The sequence below is a fragment of the Oryctolagus cuniculus genome, chromosome 1 (assembly GCF_051225735.1).
Source record: "Oryctolagus cuniculus isolate XC-2025 breed Fujian yellow rabbit chromosome 1, ASM5122573v1, whole genome shotgun sequence".
Classification (NCBI taxonomy): domain Eukaryota; kingdom Metazoa; phylum Chordata; class Mammalia; order Lagomorpha; family Leporidae; genus Oryctolagus; species Oryctolagus cuniculus.
The window spans coordinates 146,386,614-146,396,161 of NC_142867.1; the positions used below are offsets into that span (position 1 = coordinate 146,386,614).

Sequence of the window (9,548 nt, forward strand, 5' to 3'; positions counted from 1 at the left end):
AGGAAACCCCAAACAAATGGTAATAATTTGGCTAACATGGGACAACCAGACAAGTGAAACTATTTATGAAGGAGTATTCAAGCTTGTGAGTTTATGTTCTTTGTGATGGCAGTGAAAATGAAACCTCTGATATTCTTTATATCTTTCAGTAGGTTATTAACATTATCTGGAAGAATAGCACACCCAGCTGTCCTCAGAGAGCCTCCACAATCTGGAATGCACATGAACAAAAACTTCACTAATTCATTTAATCAATACTTAAAAAGTCCTTGAGAGCATAAAGTTTAGCAAGAGAGATCAAGAAATGGAGTAGAAAGAGTAGCTGTGACCCTGTAAAATACAAGTAGAAGGGCAAAGCTGAGAGTCAGTGCTAGTAGGCAAAGCACTTTGCAACAGAGGCACAAAAATGTGAGGCCCATATCCTGTCTTGTAATTTTTAAGAACACGGTTATAAATTTAAACATTATAAATTTAAACATTATGAGCTAAGATATAGAAAATATCCTGGATGTTCTAAGAGATAAGAAGGACATAATGAGCTATATATGAACCAGCAATTCCATATCTACATATAAACCCGAGAACTGAACACATGTTCACACAAATACCTGTACACGAATGTCCACAGCAACATTATCCCTGAGAACCAAAAAGTAGATAACACTCACATGTCAATGGATGGACAAACAAAACAGAAAAACAAAACATGGTCTATCCATGCAATGGAATAATTCAGCCATAAAAAGCAATGAAGCACTGAGACAGGCTACAACATGCATTAACCTTGAAAACATGATATTTGAAAGAAGTCAGTTACAGAACAACTCATGCTATTGAAGATTTATATCTATTTATATGAAAGACTTAGAACAGAGAAATTCAGGGGCAAAAAGATCACTGGCTACCCAGAGCTAGGAGGTAGCGGAAAAGAGGGGAGGTTGGCCCTATTAACAGGAACAGGATTTCTTTCTAGGTGATAAAAATTTTCTAAAATAATTGTGATGTTGCTTGTACAAGTCTGAAAATACTCAGGACAACTGAACTACACACTTTAAAATGGTGAATTGTATTGAATGTGAATTATCTCAAAGCAATTATTTAAATAACTTAATGAAATTAGACAACTCATTTTAGCACAAGGAAGAAAGAAAATGCCAAAGAAGCAGAAATTACAAAACCCAAGTGAGCATATAAGATGGAATGACTGCCATGGTGAGGCCCAGTGAGGTGGCTGAGGGATCCCAGAAAGAGGTGACACCGCCTACGTAACAGGGACTAACTGGTAGGCTGGGAGAGAACACACTCCAGCTGAGACTGACGCTGACACGGCAATTACTTTGCTTCACCTCTTGAACAGCTTGGTTCCATTTTTATTCCCTCCTAAACACCAGTTTTAGTTAAGAATAAAAATCTTATGACTTCACAATTTATAACAAGGCATTTGATTTCTGAGATCTGTGGGGATAAAGCATGACTTTACACCTCAGAGAGGGGAGTCTGACAAATTTAGTTTTTCTGAGCCTCCTTTTCCTCATTTTAAAAGAAAGATGGTTCTCTTTGGTTGTCACAGGATGTACATGATAAAGCACTTGAAGTCCATACCAGTCACAGTAGAGAGTAATCTGCTCAGGAAACTCTCAGTACAGAGTCATCTGCTCCAGCAGATCTGGCCATACAGCCCACAGCCCAGGTGATCATGCTGGCTTTCCTAAACCAGACGGCACAGAATGGGTCCATATCTCCTAGAGTTCCTTCCCACATTCTACTCATTTAGTGGAAAGGAGAGACACTACTAAGTATTTCATTAGAGTGCTTAAATCCACCATCCTACAACAGACAAATTCAAAGTCATCCCCAGATAGTTCAGCTTTACAAAACATCCTTACACCCTGTATCCTTCCCCACCCCCTTCAGCAGCAGCGCAACCAGACTCCTTCTGTCCACTAGGAAGAACACCTCAGGCCCACTGCAGCATGCAGAGGCAAATGCATCACAAAGCCTCTCCAGCTCAGGCCCCAAGAAAGGATGGTGAACAACCATTTTTTAAAAAAGTGATTTTTAAATTTTCCTCTACTTGAAAGGCAGAGTGACAGAGATCTTCCATCCGTTGGTTCACCCCTCAAAAGCCTACAATAGCTAGGGCTAGGTCTAGCCCAAAGCCTGGAGCCCTGAACTCCACCTGGGTCTCCCATGTAGGTGGCAGAGTCATCATTCAGTGTCCCCCAGATGTGCATTAGCAGGGAGCTAAATGGAAAGTGGAGAAGCTGTAACTCAAACTCACCCTCTGATATGGAATGCAGGCAATGCAAGGGTGGGTTGAAACACTGCACCATAATGCCTACCCTGAACAACAATTTCTTGTTACTTGAAAATGCCCTGAGGAACTGAAACCCACCAAGTATTTCTCATTAAACACAAAACAAAAACCTCAACATTTCCCCTTAAAGAAACTAATAAATTATTTTCTTCAACTAGTATATAAAGATATCTCAGTCACCTACCTCAGAGATACATATTACATCAGCCGATTTGATACAAAGAAAACCATGAAAATCCATCTATTATTTTTCTCATTACACTGCACAGTATTTAGTTATGTTAATCAGCTGAAATGTTTGTAACTCTTAACAAATAAATTCAAACTGCAACATAAATACAAGCTTAACATAGTAAAAATGAGTACACATTTAGAAAGGAAATAAAAACAAAAGATCCTTCGTAAATCTGCTCACAATAATACTGGTTGAGAATTTTAGCCTGCGTTTAAACATTGCCTCAAACACTCTACATACATTTTTATTCTGTTACTCAAGTTTGGGGCCACTAAACTAAAATACAGATGTATGCATATCATGTAACACATTTAACCAGCCCTGTAGGGGAAAAAAAGAAAGTAGAAGAAATAAACCTTGGCTCTTCTATATGTTCTTCTGTTGTAAGGAATTCACATGTCCCCAAGGATGGCTAGACCTAAAACCCTGGTTTCCTGATTCCAAATCCAGTTTGTCTACATTTTGGAAAAAAAGTGTAAGAGCAGCTGCAAATGAAATTAAATCATAACAGCTAAAAAAATCCAAAGTTCCTTATATGTTCCAACTTTCTCCATAAACTATGCCAGTTATAACTATCACAATATCATGGACACATCTTTCATCACTTTATATGTTTAGGTTGTGAATTTCCCACACAAAGATTTTTGTACTGCCAAGAAAAACTAAATTCAACAGACAGACACATTTTTACCATTAACTCTTCCTTACATTGAGTCACAATGCCCTCCCTTTAAAATCTCTCCCTTTCGAAAGGTAATGAGATTCTCCTGTTTCTTATTTGTACAAATGACCAGGGTCAGGCATAAACATGAGATTAGGAAGGAGATTCAAACCACAGACTTTCCATAAAGTCCTACAACACTGGGTTTTAAACGGTAAGTGTCTAGTAGCTCAGTGGTCCTCAACAGGGGTGACGTTTGACAATGCTGGAGGCATTTTTAGTTGCTACGGCTGATGGTGGGGGTGGGGACGTGCTACTGGCATCTCATGAGTGGAAAGTAGAGTTGCACATAAACATCATGCAATGCACAGGAACTTCCTCAACAAAGAATGATTGGATCCAAAAATGTCAACATTGTAGAGGCTGAGAAACCTGCATTAACTAGCGTCCAGTCCAACGGATAGAGAGACTGAGGCCTAAAGAAGTTAGAGAACATGTCCAAGATCAAGGGAAGGCTGTTAGTGAGAGAATCAAAACTAGAACTTAGGTGTTATGACTCCTAAACTTCACTATTTCCTATAAAGTCAGAGGAAGACGATGATAGGGGAAGATTCTGGTGCGCGGCTTTGTTGGAAGCCAATCCATTGGTAGCTATGTGGTTTCTACCAGAACCAACACACCTCCAAAAAATACTCTTTTTCCCAGAAAATCCTCGTTTCCAAAACTTACTTCACATTTACTCAGCACATTTTTCTGGTTGCCTACTGCTGAGCAACAGTTAGAAGGAAGAAAAGACCATGGTACACTTTTGAAACAAAATGCTGAGGAAAATGCAATAGTTTCACCAACTCAGTGAAAAAATCTTCCCCTTTTGGATACACTGCCTACTCTTAAGAACTAAGCTGCTTCCATCCTGTATTCCTGCACAGTGAAAGCCGAACAGCTTTCTGCCAGGATATACTTCTGGCACAGAAAACCATCTCTTCTTCCAAAATTTTATACTGGTAACCATGCAGTAATAATTTTGGCTCTGTTTAGAGAGAGGTCTCAGCTTTGCCTTGGCTCCTGGGAGGGAATCTATGTCATTCCTAATAGGAGCGCCTGTGTTTAGGGTGGAACCAGTCATATCCAACAGTTTGAAGTTTAGGGTGGCCACTCCAGAAAGACCCCCACATGTGATTTAGGGTGGAGGCTTCAGATTGTGCCATGTCAGTTGACCTGGAGGCTGAATTCAAACAAATAGACAAGCAATCAACCCACAAACCAACCAATTCTATATAATGAGGCCTCAATAAAAACTCTGGTAGCTGGAGGTGTGGCACAACGAATTAAGCTGCTGTTTGCAAGGCTGGTATCCTACATCGGAGCGCCAGTTTGAGTTCTACCTGCTCCACTTCCAATGCAGCTCCCTGCAGAAGCTGGGAGAAGCAGAAAATGGTCCATGTTCTTGGGCCCCTGCCACCCATGTGGGAGATCCAGATGGAGTTCTTTTTTATTTATTTTTATTTTTTTGACAGGCAGAGTGGACAGTGAGAGAGAAAGAGAGAGAGAGAGGAAGGTTTTCCTTTACCATTGGTTCACCCTCCAATGCGGCTGGCGCACCACGCTGATCCGAAGCCAGGAGCCAGGTGCTTATCCTGGTCTCCCATGGGGTGCAGGGCCCAAGGACTTGGACCATCCTCCACTGCACTACCGGGCCACAGCACAGAGCTGGCCTGGAAGAGGGGCAAACGGGACAGAATCCGGCGCCCCGACCGGGACTAGAACCCGGTGTGCCGGCGCCGCAAGGTGGAGGATTAGCCTAGTGAGCCACGGCACCGGCCAGATGGAGTTCTAAGCTCCTGGCTCCAGCCTAGCCCAGCCCTCACTGCTGCAGACATTTGGGGAATGAACCAGCAGACCTATTTGCTTCTTCCTCTGTCATCTGCCTTTCAAATAAATAAATAAAATCCTTAAAAAGAGAGAGGGGGATGCAACGCTGTGGCAAGTGAGCAAAGCTGCCGCCTGCAGTGCCGGAATCCCATATGGGTGCCAGTTCGAGAGTTGGCTGCTCCACTTCCGATCTTGCCCTCTGCTACGGTCTGGGAGAGCAGAAGATGGCCCAGGGGACCGTGCTGTGGCATAGTGGGTAAAGCCACTGCCTGCAGTGCTGGCATCCCATGGTTAAAGTCCTGGCTGCTCCACTTTCAATCCAGCTCTCTGCTATGGCTTGGGAAAGCATTAGATGGCTCAAGGCCTTGGGCCCCTGAACCCACGTGGAGGGAGACCCAGAAGAAGCTCCTGGCTTTGGATCGGCACAGCTCTGGCTGTTGCAGTCAATTGGGGAGTGAACCAGCAGATGGAAGAGATTGCTCTGACTTTCAAATAAATAAATAAATATTTTTAAAAAATGCTTGGGCCAGGCCCTACACCCACATGTGAAACCAGGAGGAAGCTACTGGCTCCTGGCTTCGAATGGGCCCGGCTCTGGCCACTGCGGCCATTTGGGGAATGAACCTGTGGATGGAAGACCTCTCTCTCTCTGCCTCACTGTAACTTTGCCTTTCAAATAAATTAAAAAAAAATCTTAAAAAAAAGAAAAAGAAAAAGAAAGAGAATGGAAAATATCCTCCCTCAACCATGCCCATCACTCTGCCTTTCAAATAAATAAATAAGTTTTTTTAAAATAGACTTCTGAACAACAAGACTTAGATGAGTTGACCTGGTTGGCAACACTCCATGTATTGTCACACATCAATGGGTAGGAGACCAACACCCACTGAGAGCAATGGAAGCTTCACACTGGAAAGCCCCAGACTCTACCCCATGTATCTCTTCTTTTGATTTTTATGCATTCCCTTTACCTGTAACAGCCATCACCATGAGCAGAATAGTGAGTTCTCGGGGTCCCAGACATTGCTAAATGTGAGGGTGATTTGATTCAGCAACATCCTGAACCTGTAGTTGGTATCAGAATTGAGTGAGGGTGGCCTTGGGGACAATGCCCTCAAACTTTAGAGTCAGTCTAACTCTAGGCAATAAAATAAGTTTGTTTATTTTCTGGTGAATTCTGATCACTTTCAGATTCTTGTCTTGTGTAATCACCTCCCCTTTCATGTGGGTATGAACTATGGCTTGCTTCTAACCAACAGAGTATTGCAAAGCTGTCAGCGTGTATCTGGTTTTGCATATGGGAATGCTCCAAAAGACAATGCCCATCTTGTGTGAACACTATCTCCCTGACTGTTTAGACACATACTGCCCTATGGCAGAAGTCATACAGTGAGGAACCAAGAGAGGCCTTTAGCTAACAGCCAGCAAGAAACGGAGGCCCTTAGTCCTACATTCTGCAAAGAAGAAAATGCTACAGATAGCCACGTGGGCTTAGAATGAGGTTCTTCCCTACTCAACCCTTGAAGTGAGATTGCAATCTGTTACACTTCAAAATCTGTTTTCAGACACGATTAAGCCACGCCATGTCAGGCTCCTGACCTACATACACTGTGAGCTAACAAATGTGTATTATTTTAAGATACTGATTTGCAGTAACTTCTTACACAGTAATAGATAATAAAATAAGCAGTGATATTCTTCACAAAGGCAACATTAGAGAGACTTATTTATTTAATTTCTTTGAAAGGCATAGAGATCTCTATCATCTGCTGGCTCATTCACCAAATACCACCCTCCACCCAACCCAGTCATGGCTGAGCCAGGTCAAAGAAGCTAGAAACTCAATCCAGGACTCCCTCTGGATTGCAGGGATCCAACCTCTGCAGCCACCACTTGCCAGGATACATGTTGCAGGAAGCTGGAATATGGAGCAAAGCCAGGACTTGAACCCAGGGCTCTTTGAAATGGGATTCAAGTGTCCCAAGCAGTGTCTTAATGGCTATACCAAATGACTGCTCCCATTAGAGGGATGATTCTAATATTTAAATAGGATATATCATTCATTGGCTTAAGAAAATTCTCTCACTAGTCTCTGACTATAAACTCAAGCCCAGCATAGTAGGGTATAAAAGACTCTCCTTTATCTGATCTATATTCCACTGTTGTCCCACTCCCTTATGTCTTTCTTCCTCTCCAAGTTTCAGACATCTGCAACTAATTACAAATTTTCTAAATGATCTACTCCAGCCATCCTGCCCAAGTGCTACTCCCCTTGCATGGAACATCACAACCTGCCCCTTCCCCATACTCTCTACAGAAATCAGCACAGATACACCTCCTGGACCTGGCCCAGTCAGGGTCTCTGGCTTCATCCATGTTTCCCAAGATCCCTGTGCACATTTCTGTGTAGCAAGCCCTACTGTGCATTCCAGTCACTTGTGTGCTCCCTCTCCTGCTGACTTAGACACCATTAAAGTATCAGGAGAAAACTGGGTTTTGCTTGTCTGAGTTTAACTGTCTGCAGTTCTGTCACAAGAATACATTTTTATTAAATGAATGAGTGCTAACAAAATTCTATTCATTGGTAATAACTTTTCAAAAAAGAATTATTTGGGATACAGCCTTCGCATACCTGGTGGCATATGGATGCTGGCTCAAGCCTCGGCTGCTCCTCTTCTGATCCAGCTCCCTGCTAATGCACCTGGGAAAGCAGTAGAAGATGGCCCAACTTCTTGGGCCCCTGTACCCACACAGGAAACCTGGAAGAAGTTCCAGGATCCTGGCTTTGGATCAGCCTAGCTCCAGCCATTGTGGCCATTTGCAGAATGAACCAGTGGATTGGAAGGTTCTCTCTCTCTCTCTGCCTCAGCATTACTCTGCCATTCAAATTAATAAATACATCTTTCAAAAAATTTATTTGTTGTATTTGAAAGCCAGAGTTATAGACAGTGAGAGGCAGAGGAGGGGAGATGTGTTTCCATCTGCTGGTTCACTCCCCAAATGACTGCAATAGTAAATAGCCACAATGGTCAGGGCTGGACCAGGCTGAAGCCAGGAGACAGGAGCTTCATCCAGGTCTCTCACATGGGTGCAGGGGTCCAAGCACTTGGGCCATCTTCCCATGCTGTATTACGTGCATTAGCAGGCAGATGGATTGCAGTGGAGGAGCCAGGACTTGATTCCGCGCCTACATGGGATGCTGGTGCTGCAGGTGGTGGCTTTACCTGCTTTGTCATAGCTATGACCTCTGGTCATAAATTTTCAAGGAAAAATGTTATAATAAACAAATTTTCTGTTGTACTAAGTATCAAGCTGTACATTTTCTATTTTAATAAAATATTCATCCATACCTGTTAAATTTTTAGCTTAGAGGAGAAAAATATTTTGATTGCTAAAAGCACCAAAAAGTAATAAACAATTTTTGGAGGAAAGTGAATCTTTACAGATGCTCATGGGGAATCTAGAATACCACTTTAACATTTAAAAATCAATATTAAAATAATTTTATCCAGTACTTTTCATTCAGCAAACTTTTGTATTCATTAGCCCCAGAATTATAAATCAAATTTATTTTAAAAAACTAACTTTAAGGGCCGGCACTGTGGGATAGTGCGTAAGGCTGCCGCTTGCAGTGCCGGCATCCCATATGAGAGCTGGTTCGAGTCCAGGCTGATCTACTTCTGATCCAGCTCTCTGCTATGGCCTGAGAAAGCAGTAGAAGATGACCCAAGTTCTTGGGCCCCTGCACCCATGTGGGAGACCCAGAAGAAGCTCCTGGATCCTGGCTTCAGATCAGCCCAGCTCTGTGGCCCACTGCGGCCGTTTGGAGAGTGAATCAGCAGATAGAAGACCTCTCTCTCTCTCTGCCTTTCAAATATAAGTAAATCTTTAAAAAATTAATTTTCATACTTCAATTTTGGTTACATACAACTAAAATAAAGGAAGTAAAGCTCCAGAGCATGAAATTTGTGCTAAAACTAAGCTTTCTTTCCACTGGAACTTCTGGTTCTACATTACCTGCATTGTTAGGACAGTATTTTTAGTGCTCATAAAATCATGAACATAGAGTATGCATTAGTTTAGTGTTCTACTTCATTCTAAAAGCAAATGTTTTATCTTTTGGGAAAGCACCAAAACAAAAGAAAGCGCATGATTTTATAACTCCTTTTAATAAGTGAATATTCACTAAAATATCAGTGTTTACCACAAGGAAAATGACACTAGCTTATTGTACTATGTGAGTGGGAGGTGGCCAAGTGCAGCAGTTAGCTATGTGAAACACAGCTCTGCAGTGTGAAACCCTGCAGTTCACCCCAGAGGAAGAATGTTGGCAAGGATCTCTGCACATGGAGACTGCGCTGCAAGCTGCTGGGGCCTGAAATCTATTCATCAGTTTGCAATCAACCCACAGCTTTCCTCCTTCACCCTCCCACTTGGGGATAAAGCATAGGCACGAACATCTA

General features: G+C 42.4%; 1 protein-coding gene across 4 annotated transcripts in view; it reads right to left on the minus strand.

Annotated features, from left to right (window-relative positions):
• The window catches only part of CENPP (centromere protein P), a 252,595-nt gene that overhangs the window by 165,739 nt on the left and 77,308 nt on the right, over positions 1–9,548 (minus strand). The gene's annotated exons all lie outside the window — the stretch shown is intronic.